Source organism: Dendropsophus ebraccatus, chromosome 8 (genome assembly GCF_027789765.1).
Source record: "Dendropsophus ebraccatus isolate aDenEbr1 chromosome 8, aDenEbr1.pat, whole genome shotgun sequence".
Lineage (NCBI taxonomy): Eukaryota > Metazoa > Chordata > Amphibia > Anura > Hylidae > Dendropsophus > Dendropsophus ebraccatus.
Window position 1 is genome coordinate 92,870,672 of NC_091461.1, and position 14,414 is coordinate 92,885,085.

Below are 14,414 nucleotides of genomic sequence, written 5' to 3' on the forward strand. Positions count from 1 at the left end.
TAAGTCCCCCCCTCTGCCTACAGTAAACCTGCCCCCTACACACACTACTACCCCATCTGAGCCCCCCATACACACACTTACCCCCATCTGAGCCCCCCATACACACACTACTACTACCCCCATCTGAGCCCCCCATACACACACTACTACTACCCCCATCTGAGCCCCCCATACACACACTATTACCCCCATCTGAGCCCCCCATACACACACTATTACCCCCATCTGAGCCCCCCATACACACACTATTACCCCATCTGAGCACCCCATACAAACACTATTACCCCCATCTGAGCCCCCCATACACACACACTATTACCCCCATCTGAGCCCCCCATACACACACTATTACCCCCATCTGAGCCCCCCATACACACACTATTACCCCCATCTGAGCCCCCCATACACACACTATTACCCCCATCTGAGCCCCCCATACACACACTATTACCCCCATCTGAGCCCCCCATACACACACTATTACCCCCATCTGAGCCCCCCATACACACACTATTACCCCCATCTGAGCCCCCCATACACACACTATTACCCCCATCTGAGCCCCCCATACACACACTATTACCCCCATCTGAGCCCCCCATACACACACTATTACCCCCATCTGAGCCCCCCATACACACACTATTACCCCCATCTGAGCCCCCCATACACACACTATTACCCCCATCTGAGCCCCCCATACACACACTATTACCCCCATCTGAGCCCCCCATACACACACTATTACCCCCATCTGAGCCCCCCATACACACACTATTACCCCCATCTGAGCCCCCCATACACACACTATTACCCCCATCTGAGCCCCCCATACACACACTATTACCCCCATCTGAGCCCCCCATACACACACTATTACCCCCATCTGAGCCCCCCATACCCACACTATTACCCCCATCTGAGCCCCCCATACACACACTATTACCCCCATCTGAGCCCCCCATACACACACTATTACCCCCATCTGAGCCCCCCATACACACACTATTACCCCCATCTGAGCCCCCATACACACACTATTACCCCCATCTGAGCCCCCCATACACACACTATTACCCCCATCTGAGCCCCCCATACACACACTATTACCCCCATCTGAGCCCCCCATACACACACTATTACCCCCATCTGAGCACCCCATACACACACTATTACCCCCATCTGAGCCCCCCATACACACACACTATTACCCCCATCTGAGCCCCCCATACACACACTATTACCCCCATCTGAGCCCCCCATACACACACTATTACCCCCATCTGAGCCCCCCATACACACACTATTACCCCCATCTGAGCCCCCCATACACACACTATTACCCCCATCTGAGCCCCCCATACACACACTATTACCCCCATCTGAGCCCCCCATACACACACTATTACCCCCATCTGAGCCCCCCACACACACACACTACTGCCCCCATCTGAGCCCCCCATACACACACACTACTACCCCCATCTGAGACCCCCATACACACACACTACTACCCCCATCTGAGACCCCCATACACACACTACTACCCCCATCTGAGCCCCCCATACACACACTACTACCCCCATCTGAGCCCCCCATACACACACTACTACCCCCATCTAAGCCCCCCATACACACTACTACTACCCCCATCTGAGCCCCCCATACACACACACTACTACCCCCATCTGAGCCCCCCATACACACTACTACTACCCCCATCTGAGCCCCCCATACACACTACTACTACCCCCATCTGAGCCCCCCATACACACACACTACTACCCCCATCTGAGCCCCCCCATACACACTACTACCCCCATCTGAGCCCCCCCATACACACTACTACTGCCCCAGCCTAGCCAAACAAAAAAAATAAAAAAAAAACATTTTACTCACCTGTCTTCTCCAGCCAGTCAGCCTGGCAGTGAGGTCCGAGGGGGTGGCGGGTTTGCGGCGCGGGTCCTGGAGGTGCGCGTCTGTGGCTGCTGGATCCCTCTGTTGGCAAGGATTCAGGAGGGGGAGTCCTTGTAAGTGGGGGAGCTGGGGTCCACTCGGGGTGTGGGAGGGCTGTATCTGCGCCAGGGGTCCGTGCGGGTTCCAGGGGGTGGGCTGTATCTCCCGGCACGGCGCCCCCTGTCAGCGCAGATTCCGGGGGGTGAAGGGGCTGTAGCTGCGGATTCTGGGGCAGGAGGGGTCTACAGCTGGCGGCGCCCTGTGCTGACGTCCCGGGAGCGCAGGAGAGAGGCAGGCCGGAGCGTGCAGCGTCCACTGCGGCCCTCTGTCCAATAAGGAGCGGGATGACGTCACAAGGCGTCCGGAAGTGGTGTCGGCTGATCCCACTCCCGCGGCCCGCCAGCACTGAAGTAACAGCAGCCTGGGGCCTCTGATAGTGATCTATCTCAGACCCGGCTGCTGTTATTTCTGTGCTGGCGGGATCTAAAAGACTTTCGGGGCTAGGCTGAAATCATTCGGGGCTTTGGCCCCGAATGATGAAGCCTAGCGACGCCACTGGTGACCAGTCTGGAGTGGGAGCAGTAGGATACAGGGAAACCAATCTGGGGGTGGGGGCACAGGATTACAGGGTGACCAGTCTGTGGTGTTGGCCATGAGACACAGGGTGACCAGTCTGGGCTGGGGTAGGGGGATAGAAGCAGACCAGTCTGGGGTTGGGTCAAAGGAATATAGGGTGAGCAGTTTTTGGTGCGGGCAGGGGGATACAGGGTGAACCGTACAGGCAGTGTCGGACTGGAGTGCTTGGGCCCACCAGGGGAAATCATTCATGGGGCCCACCCTTCAGCCACTATACTTATCTATGGTAACATTAATAAGGGTCCATTAACACGGTGTGATATGGGGCAGCATAGGGCTGCAAACGATTGCTAATCAGCAGGGCAGGAATACACCGAGATGTGTGGCCAACAACAATGATTTATACAGCTGCACAAAAGATCAAATCAGCCGACTAGCGGGCATTTGCGTGTCAGCTGATCTCTGACACTTTTACATGGGGCTTCCTAGGAGCTTTTGTTACCTATAATTGCCCTGTGCAATTGGCTATAAGACAGGTTTCTTTGCATGATAACACTTTATACAGATACAAAAGTCATACAGCTACCAATAACACCAGTATATAAAGAGCAAATATCCCCACACATATTACCGCCATACTGTTACTGACCAGATCCTGTATACCAAGACTGATATTACCAATAATACCAGTATATAGGAGGGAAATAGTATCACCATACATATTACCGCTATACTGGTGCTGACCAAATCCTGTATACTATTACCAATATTACCAGTATACAAGGGGGAAATATTACTGCCACTACTACTGACTAGTACCACCATATACTGACTTACACCGTCACCGCTGCTACTGAATAAAATCCTCTGTACACAGACCACTATTGCAGTGTCCCAGAACATACAGACTACTACTCCTATTATGGCCATTTCTATTGCTGTGTCAATGCCTGTTCTGGTAAGTGTTTGCACTGCAACTGCTGCTGGTTTTCCCCTAGTATTCTCTGGTATTGTGCATTTTCATGTGTATTGTCATGTATTCCTGTATATTATTACAGTGTACAGTGGTATGCAAGGCTGTTGATCACGTGACCTGTAACCATGGTTCCTCCAATGGCTAACTAGCTCTGGCCAGGAGCAACCATGTGACCTCCCACTTCCTCCTAACAAGTTAGTCTTCCCCCTGCTTCCAAGCAAGGAGGATGTGTGTCGTCCCTCTCCTGCCTCAGAGGAGTTGGGCTTCTTCTCTGCAGCTCCCACTTCACCATAAGCAGAGTGACTGATTCTGCTGCTGTATTCAAGTCTTCGGCTGTATCTTCCTGCTCAAGTGACCGGATTCTTCTCTCTCATCTGGGTGTCATTCCGTTATTTCTCCTCATCGCTGCAAGGATTCACAGCAAGTATTATTCTCAAGCTAATCCACCCAGCAACGCTATTTCTCTCATACTCCTACTCCCATCATCCGGCACGTATTCTCACAGCCTATGCAGCACCACTCCTGCTTTATTTGTCAAAGCCTGCTATATACCCGGTTGCATCCGGACAGAACTGTTGCTACTAGTTACTTCATCTATAATAAAACCGCTGTTACTGAACCCTGGCATTGGTGTCCACTAACTGGTGCCCTGACTAAGTGCAGCGAAGAATCGCATGCCCATCATCACCCGCAGATTCCACAGACCGGCCCTACAGCTGTGCCGCCCTCAGGCCTATACCGTGACAAGTATAACCCCTGCAGCTGCCCCGGTCATTGCCCGCTCATAACACCAGCACTGCGGAAGTGGCCCCCAGGGGCCAGGGCATCGCATTTTTGGCGTCACGAACAGGATACAGACTGTGTTGTGCCAACTGTCAGTGTCCCCAGAACTGTACTGCTACCCCTCATCATCCTCAGAGACTCTGCTATTGCCGCGCTGCGGCCTGCTAAGGGGTCAAGTCAGCTTGTGACGCACTGTCTTCGCGCGCAGGCGCGCTCCACTCAAGCTCCGCCCCGACTCTGCAGTATCCAAGCCTCTGTTGCAGGAGGGAAGGAGATTGTGCCCGGACCGCCGGAAGTGTTGGTGCTGACTTCCGCCCTATCCCTCTCCGGTCCCGGACACCCTGCCTATCGGTGCCTGCTGTTCCCGCAAGCTCTCCTCACCTCTGCTCTCTTCCAGACGCCTTACACCAGAACCCCTCATCATGTCCACCGGCCATCACAGTGACTCTGACGGGTCCGGCAGTCCGCCGATGGCCCGGCGAAGACTTCCCGCGGCTCCCGTTGCTATGGCTACCGCAGCGGTCCCGTTCTTCATTGGGCCCAACAATCTTCCCAGTTATAAAGGGGAACCCCACACGTTGGCTGATTTCAAGGAAAAAATTTCCCGCACCCTTGAACTTGTCTCACTCTCTCCCACTCAGCAGGTGCAGTTGCTGCTAGGACAACTTGAGGGTCCCGCTGCAGAGGAGGTGCGGTCGTGGCCAGCTACGGAGAAAGCTAATGTACAACAGATCCTGGCCCGGCTGAGTAAAGAATTTGAGGTACAGTCACCCACGGAGGTCCGCCTTAAGTTTTATGACCGACGACAAAGGCCAGGTGAGACCCTCAGAGACTATGCACTAGCCCTCCAATCTGCCTACCGGGCCCTGAGACAGGTTGATACCATAGCCCCCTCGGCTGTGGAGAGTATGATCACTGACCGCTTCATAGAGGGGGTGGACTCTAGACTCATCCAGAGCCAACTGCGTATGCTAGCTGCCCAAAACCCTACAATGCCTTTCCTGGACTTCAAGACTCTGGCTCTGAGGGTGGTTGGCATTGACAATCCCTGTGCCGGCTGTACTCCAGGTTCAGATTGCCCGGACCCGGTGGGATCTATACCCTCACCTCCAGTGCCCAATATGGTTCAGCCGGTTTCCGCTATACAAGCTGCCCAACAGTCTATCCCGGCTAGCTCACCAGCGATCCCTGCTCTCCTTACGCAAGTGGTTGACTCTCTCTGCCAAGCCCTAAGGGGGCTACAAGGGGCCTATCCAACACCTCCACCACCACAGGACCCCTGCCCTGAGTATGCAGTTCCCGATCGGCCTCCTCCACAGAGACTTAGATCCCCTGAGCGCCCCTATTGCCGCCACTGTAGGCGACATGGACACTACCGCTCCCAATGCTATCAGTTAAACGGGGCTACCCTTGGGTCCGAGGGCCAATACCCAGGAGGTCGAGATCCAGGCCCGCAGGAAGCACAGTGGTTCTCAAGGTTCCTCTCACAATGCCCGCATGTGACTCTCTGGGTGGACGGAGTCCCCCTGAAGGCTCTGGTAGATACAGGTTCCCAGGTTACCACTATCCCGAGGCATGTGTTTGAAGAACATTGGGATCTGAGAACCCTAGGTCCAGTTGAGAAATACCGTCTGAAACTTATTGCTAGTAATGGTCGTCCTATTGTGCAACTAGGTTACTGGGAACCCACTGTCTGCATAGGGAAGCAAGAGCTAGCACGTCAGGGTATCATTGTTACTGAGGCTCAGGGAGATAGTAGGACCGTGGTATTAGGCATGAATATTATCCGTCATGTATTCACTGAAGTGTTGGATGCCTTGAATGCCTCTATGTCTTGTGCTTCTCCTCAGTACAGGCAAGCCGTCCAGAAGACCATTAAAGTGCTCACCGCTCAGCGGAAGTTTGCCAATCCTCGAGGAGAAATCTGCCGTGTCCGCACTAGAGATGCTCGTCCGATCATCATCCCAGCTAACAGTGAGTTCCTCATCTGGTGCAGGGTCCGTCCGGGCCTTAACAATGCTGACTATGTGGCCCTTCTGGATGCTATTGAAATTGAGGGGCAACCTCTTGTCAGGGCCGCTAGAAGCCTGGTGACCGTCTCCAATGGTCAGGTCCCTGTCCGTCTGGTGAACCTTGGAGACTCCCCAGCTGACCTACCCAAGTTCACCACCGTGGCCATGCTATACCAACTCGATCCTGAGGACATCGTCTGTGAGGAGACCATTGCCTATCAGAGATCCATCCGTGGCACTCAAAGGGACTCAAACAGGGCTCTCGCCCCTTGGTGGGACGAGCTCCATATTGGCGATGCCAATACCCCACTTGAATACCTCCACGGCATCCTCAAGGTGGCCAAAAGGTATCACGAGGCCTTCAGCAAACACTCTCTCGATTTCGGAAAGACCAATCTGGTCCAGCATCGGATCAACACTGGGGACCATTTGCCTATCAAAGAGAAACATCGGCCAATCCCCCCTGCCAACTATCAGCAGGTCAAGAAACTGCTCAAGGAGATGAAAGACTCTAACGTTATCCAAGAAAGTCAGAGTCCGTGGGCTGCCCCTATTGTCCTTGTGAAAAAGAAAGACGGTAACATCCGGTTCTGCGTGGATTATAGGAAGATAAACACAATCACCCACAAGGATGCCTATCCTTTGCCCCGGATCGAAGAGTCTATTGCTGCTTTGGGGTCAGCCGCCTACTTCTCCACCTTGGACCTCACCAGTGGGTACTGGCAGGTGCCCATGGCACCCGAAGACCGTGAGAAGACGGCCTTCACCACCCCCATGGGGCTCTTTGAATTCACCAGCATGCCCTTCGGTCTGTGCAACGCCCCCGCTACCTTCCAGCGGTTGATGGAAAGGTGTCTCGGCCATCTCAACTTTCAGAGTGTCCTGCTCTACCTAGATGATGTGATTGTCTATTCACGTACCTACGAAGATCACGTCCATCATCTGGCTGAAGTGTTCCAGGTCCTAATCGATCACGGCCTGAAAATCAAGCCTTCCAAGTGCCACCTTCTCAAACCCCAAGTGAACTATCTGGGGCATGTTGTGAGTGCTGAGGGGATACAACCCGATCCAGAGAAGATCTCGGCTGTGGAACACTGGGATACCCCTAAGACAGTCAAGGAGGTGAGAAGTTTTCTGGGATTTGCCGGCTATTACCGCCGCTTCATTCCCCACTTTGCCCAAGTGGCTGAGCCCCTCAATGAGTTACTCCGGGGTTGCCCTCGAGAAAGCTACAACCGACGGCTCCCCGTCGAGTGGTCCGAACGGCAGGAGATTGCCTTTCAAACCCTGAAACGCCTGTTGACTACGCCTCCTATCCTGGCCTACCCGGACTATAACCTTCCTTTCCGGCTCTACACGGACGCCAGCTTCCAAGGCCTGGGAGCTGTGCTGTCCCAGGTTCAAGATGGCCAAGAGAGAGTTGTAGCTTATGCCAGCCGGAGTCTTCGGGGCGCTGAAAAGAACGACAACAATTATAGCTCCTTCAAGTTGGAGTTACTAGCCCTAGTGTGGGCCGTCACCGAAAAGTTCAAGGACTACCTGGCTGCCACCCCTGTTACCATCTATACGGATAACAACCCGTTGGCGCATCTCAACACTGCTCGGCTGGGCGCCCTGGAACAGCGGTGGGCTTCTCGACTGGCCAATTTCCAGTTTGAAATTAAGTACCGCAGTGGCAAGGCTAATGTCAATGCAGACCTCCTGTCCCGACTACCCAAGGGCGAAGAGGCCCCAGAGGACAGCGATTGGGAAGATGTAGAAATGCCTCCCTTCTACCAAAGGTTCGCTACCCAGAGTGCTATTGATGCAGCTAGGCCTGAAACGCCTTCGCCTCCACCTAGGGCCCCGCAAGACTTGGCCAGGTGGCAGACCATCCAGGAAGAGTCCCGCATCCTGGGGGAGATCTATGACTACCTCTCTACTGGTCGGGTCCCCATGCGGATAAAGAGGCCCTATCCTGATGTCGAGCTAAGGCGACTCTGGAGGCAAAGAAAGAGGCTCTTCCTACAGAAGGGACTGATCCTGCGGAACTCTCTTGACCCGGTCTCCGGGGAGAGGTGCCACCAGATCCTCATTCCCCGACGAGACGCTAAGATGGTGCTAGATGCCTACCATGACCGGTCCGGTCATTTCGGGGTACACAAGACGGAGGCCACTATCCGACAGCGGTTCTACTGGATCGGGATGAGGGCTGACATCGAGAACTGGTGTGCCGAGTGCCCTGCCTGTAATATCTCCAAAGCTGGGGGAAGAGAAGTCAGGGCCCCTTTGCATCCAATCACCTCCCACCGGCCGAATCAGCTAGTCGCCCTGGACCATGTGAAGCTGGCCCCTACAAGATGCGGGTATACCTACGCCCTCACCATGGTCGACCATTACTCCAAGTGGGTAGTCGTGGTACCTGTCAGGGACTTGACCGCCAAGACCACCGCCCTTACTTTTTACAAGGAGTATGTAAAGCACTATGGGTGCCCAGAGTCTCTGCTGACGGACCGGGGACCGGCCTTCGAGTCGCAACTTTTCCAGGAGCTGTGTGCCTACCATGAATGTAAGAAGCTCCGTACCACGGCCTATCACCCTCAAGGGAATGGTCTGTGTGAAAAAGTTAACCAGGTCTTTATCAACATGCTCCGAACGGCTTCAGTGACGAAGAGAGTAGAGTGGCCCCACTTGTTGGATGAACTAGTGGAGATCTATAACAATACCACTCATTGTTCCACTGGCTACTCCCCGTTCTACCTGATGTTCGGCCGCCAAGGCCAACTTCCTCAGGACCGTGCTCTGGGAGTCCAAGCTCCTGACACCTTCAACCCCCTACCTGAAACTGACTGGGTTCGGGAGCATCAGAGGAGAATCCAGGATGCCCGGGAAATTGTTGACCGGAGGATGGGGGAAGCTCAGCAGCGCCAAGAGGATGCCTACAACCAAAGGGCGAATGCCACACCACTACAAGTGGGAGATAAAGTTTGGCTAAAGAAATATCATCGCTCTCACAAACTTGAAAGCCTTTGGGAGCCTGAGCCCTATGTCATCTCTTCTATCCCTTACCCAGAGACTGATGTGTATGAAGTAAAAAAACCAGGGCTAGCCCCGCAGACGGTGCACCGGAATAGGATAAAACGTTGCACTAAGGAGGACCTACAGGGCCTTACAGCACCGTGTCCGGTACCTGCATCCACACCTCCGGCTCCCCCAGCAGCTCCAGCTAAACCTCTCTCTCTGGAAGAAATGTTCCAAGTTGAACCGTTCCTCATGGCCATAGGCTATCCAGCGGTCCCTGTACACATTCCAGTGGCCCCTCCACTTCCAATTGTGCCTCCAACAACTCCAGCTCTACAACCAGACACTGGGCGTGATCTTCCACCTGTACCTGCACCAATCACTGTTGAAGAGGATCCTCCGCTGAGACGGTCTGAGCGCTCTACCAGAGGAATTCCTCCACTTCGCTACAGAGACCAGAGTCCTTAACTGTTTCACCATTCTAGTGTATGCAACGTTCAAGGTTCGTGCCTGGTCCTCCTGACCAAGTTCCCTGTACTAACCAGCCATGAGCTGATGGACACTTACCATAACAAATGGTTCTCTAGTGCCTGTCCCAGAGCCTTTTACATGGACGATGTCTAATTGCCTAAAAGAGACTCTACCTAACAGAGACACTTAACCCATTCCTTCCTAATGCACTTTCCTGTGATTGTGTGTTCCACACAGGGTATTATTGCACTTATTTCATTATTGCACTTTTTCTACTATTGCATTCCAGTGTTATCGGAGTCTTTGTATTTCCTCCTCTGAGTAAGCGCAAGGTTACATAGATTGCCTCAGAGTAGAGCGCCTCTTTTGTAAAACTGTATATTTTCCAGTGTCTAAGACAGATAGCTCCTCCTCTGAGTAAGAGAAGTCAGTTTACATATACCTCAGAGAAAGTCCAGTTTATGTAGGAGTGTATTTTCTCATCCAGTCTCATTATTGTGTATTATTATCATATCTATAGCTGGAAAGATTTAGTTGAGCCAGTTTGTATTCAGATTTTTTCTCAGATTTTCATTCAGATTTCTCTCAGGTTTCATTCAGATTCATGTGAGCCAGTTCTCCTCAAGACCTCGCAGTATTTGTTGTCCCTTGTGTTTCCCTTCCTTTTGTTTCCAGTATTTGTTTACCTCTGTCTTGTCCCAACGCAGTAGTTATCACACATAGTCTTACCTAATATTCACACTGGTCCATACATATTGCACCTTGGATACCCTTTCGTGTGTTTGGCCTATTGAGTAATTGTGTTGTATGATTGACCGGTATGTAAGGGGCCCCCATGTATGTTTGCTTTTATTATTTTGTTCTTTTCTCTTCCAGGTATCCAAGACACTACTCACACACGCCAAGATAGTACACAGGTCTTCACGTTCTCCTCCAGTAGGGTAACACATTTAACAGAAAACCTACTGTCTAACTGGCTGGAATATTGAGGGTCCCCCGCCAGCAGTTAACTTGTCCTGGCTTACACGTCAGATGGTTCACGCACTAGCTACCTGGTCGCCAGAGTACGTTAGGCACCCCTAGGTGAAGTCCTGCCACTAGGGTTTCTCATCCTCTCTCTCTTCTCACCTGTGCCTTGGGCGTGGGAAACACACACCTCATCACACTCACTCTCATAATTCATTCCTGTTGTTTGATTGTCCAGTCTATTCATGTTTGCTGCCTTCTAGATTCGCCGAGGTCGGCTCAAATTTGCTAGGGAGGTATGCAGTGTCCCAGAACATACAGACTACTACTCCTATTATGGCCATTTCTATTGCTGTGTCAATGCCTGTTCTGGTAAGTGTTTGCACTGCAACTGCTGCTGGTTTTCCCCTAGTATTCTCTGGTATTGTGCATTTTCATGTGTATTGTCATGTATTCCTGTATATTATTACAGTGTACAGTGGTATGCAAGGCTGTTGATCACGTGACCTGTAACCATGGTTCCTCCAATGGCTAACTAGCTCTGGCCAGGAGCAACCATGTGACCTCCCACTTCCTCCTAACAAGTTAGTCTTCCCCCTGCTTCCAAGCAAGGAGGATGTGTGTCGTCCCTCTCCTGCCTCAGAGGAGTTGGGCTTCTTCTCTGCAGCTCCCACTTCACCATAAGCAGAGTGACTGATTCTGCTGCTGTATTCAAGTCTTCGGCTGTATCTTCCTGCTCAAGTGACCGGATTCTTCTCTCTCATCTGGGTGTCATTCCGTTATTTCTCCTCATCGCTGCAAGGATTCACAGCAAGTATTATTCTCAAGCTAATCCACCCAGCAACGCTATTTCTCTCATACTCCTACTCCCATCATCCGGCACGTATTCTCACAGCCTATGCAGCACCACTCCTGCTTTATTTGTCAAAGCCTGCTATATACCCGGTTGCATCCGGACAGAACTGTTGCTACTAGTTACTTCATCTATAATAAAACCGCTGTTACTGAACCCTGGCATTGGTGTCCACTAACTGGTGCCCTGACTAAGTGCAGCGAAGAATCGCATGCCCATCATCACCCGCAGATTCCACAGACCGGCCCTACAGCTGTGCCGCCCTCAGGCCTATACCGTGACAAGTATAACCCCTGCAGCTGCCCCGGTCATTGCCCGCTCATAACACCAGCACTGCGGAAGTGGCCCCCAGGGGCCAGGGCATCGCACTATCACCTCATACAGTCATATAGAGGCAGACCCAGCTCTACACAGGCTCTATACACCATATACATTACACTGCAGTTACATCAGGTGACTCACAGGAGACGTCTTCTCTGATCGGAGTTCTTCGCTTTTCATTTTCTTCTCCATCTGCCCTGGGCCATTAGAACTTCTCCGAGCCACGAATCCACAGAATCTGCCAGACAGACATATTAGGCTTCACACTCTGGCACCATCCTCATCTCTCTACACACTGCACATCTGTATTGGCCCCTTTACTGGTCCCTTGTTCAGTCTTCCATACAGATGGCCCCATGTGCATCTACTATAGTAGAAATCCCCCTATGCGCAGTCCCCCTATAGTAGACGACAACCTCTGTGCATCCCCTATACAAGGGGTAGGGAACCTTGGCCCTCCAGCTGTTGCAAAACTACAACTCCCATCATGCCTGGACAGCCACAGCTAAAGCTGTAGTTTTGCATTAGCTGGAGAGCCAAGGTTCCCTATCACTGCCCAATAGTATATGACCCCCTCTGTGCATGCCCTATTATATACATCCCCCCTGTGTTGTCTCACCTATAAATGGCTCCCCTATGTTGTCCCCCTTATAAATGGCTCCCCTGTGTTATCCATCCCGCATATACTGTAGATAGCCCCCTTTTGTTGTCCATCCCCCTATACAGCCCCCTTATGTTGTCCATCATCCTATATAGCCCCCTTCTGTTGTCAATCCCCCTATACAGCCCCTTATGTTGTCCATCCTCCTATATGGCCCCCTTATGTTGTCCATCGCCCTAAACAGCCCCCTTTTGTTGTCCATCCCCCTATACAGCCCCCTTTTGTTGTTCACCCCCCCTATATAGCCCCCTTCTGTTGTTCACCCCCCTATATAGCCCCCTTCTGTTATTCACACCCCTATTTAGCCCCCTTCTGTTGTCCATCCCCCTATATAGCCCCCTTCTGTTATTCACCCCCCTATATAGCCCCTTCTGTTGTTTACCCCCCTATATAGCCCCCTTCTGTTGTCCATCCCCCTATATTGTCCCCTTCTGTTGTCCATCCCCCTATATAGCCCCCTTCTGTTGTTCACCCCCCTATTTAGCCCCCTTCTGTTGCCCCCCCATTTAGCCCCCTTCTGTTGTTCACCCCCCTATATAGCCCCCTTCTGTTGTTCACCCCCTATATAACCCCCTTCTGTTGTTCACCCCCCTATATAGCCCCCTTCTGTTGTTCACCCCCCTAAATAGCCCCTTTCTGTTTTTAATCCCTCTATATAGCCCCCCTTCTGTTGTTAATCCCCCATATAGCCCCCTCCTGTTGTTAATCCCTCTATATAGCCCCCCTTCTGTTGTCCATCCCCCATATAGCCCCCTCCTGTTGTCCATCCCCCATATAGCCCCCCTTCTGTTGTTAATCCCCCATATAGCCCCCTTCTGTTGTTCACCCCCTATATAGCCCCGTCTGTTGTCCATCCCCCTATACAGCCCCCTTTCGTTGTCTATCCCCATATAGCCCCCTTCTGTTGTTAATCCCTCTATATAGCCCCCCTTCTGTTGTCCATCCCCCATATAGCCCCCTCCTGTTGTCCATCCCCCATATAGCCCCCCTTCTGTTGTTAATCCCCCATATAGCCCCCTTCTGTTGTTCACCCCCTATATAGCCCCCTTCTGTTTTTCACCCCCCTATATAGCCCCCGTCTGTTGTCCATCCCCCTATACAGCCCCCTTTCGTTGTCTATCCCCCATATAGCCCCCTTCTGTTGTCCACCCCTATATAGCCCCCTTCTGTTGTCCATCCCCCATATAGCCCCCTCCTGTTGTCCATCCCCCATATAGCCCCCTCCTGTTGTCCAACCCCCATATAGCCCCCTCCTGTTGTCCATCCCCCATATAGCCCCCCTTCTGTTGTCCATCCCCCATATAGCCCCCCTTCTGTTGTCCATCCCCCATATAGCCCCCTCCTGTTGTCCATCCCCCATATAGCCCCCCTTCAGTTGTTCACCCCAATATAGCCCCCCCTTCTGTTGTCCATCCCCCATATAGCCCCCTCCTGTTGTCTCCCTAAAAATAAACAAAAACAACTCACCTTACAACACGCTCCCCCGTCGGTCGCAGGTGTCTTCTTCTCTCTTCACGACAGATCATCCGCATCCTGTTGAAGTCGCGAGCAGCACGTCGCTTCTGAGCTCTGTGTGCGCCGCGGCGGCTGAGACTTCCGGTTCACGCTCCCAGCCGGAAGTCCCAGCCGCCGCAGCGCACACTGAACTCAGAAGCGACGTGCTGCCCGGGACTTCCCCAGGATGCTGCGGATCTGTCGAAGGCGGGAGCGGAGATGACACTGACACTCTTGTGATCGCAAGCAAACGCTGCTTGCGGTCACAAAAGTGATTGACAGGGCGGGAAGCCTATGGCTTCTCGCGCTGTCAATCAGCACACTACATTTAACTGGAAGCGATTG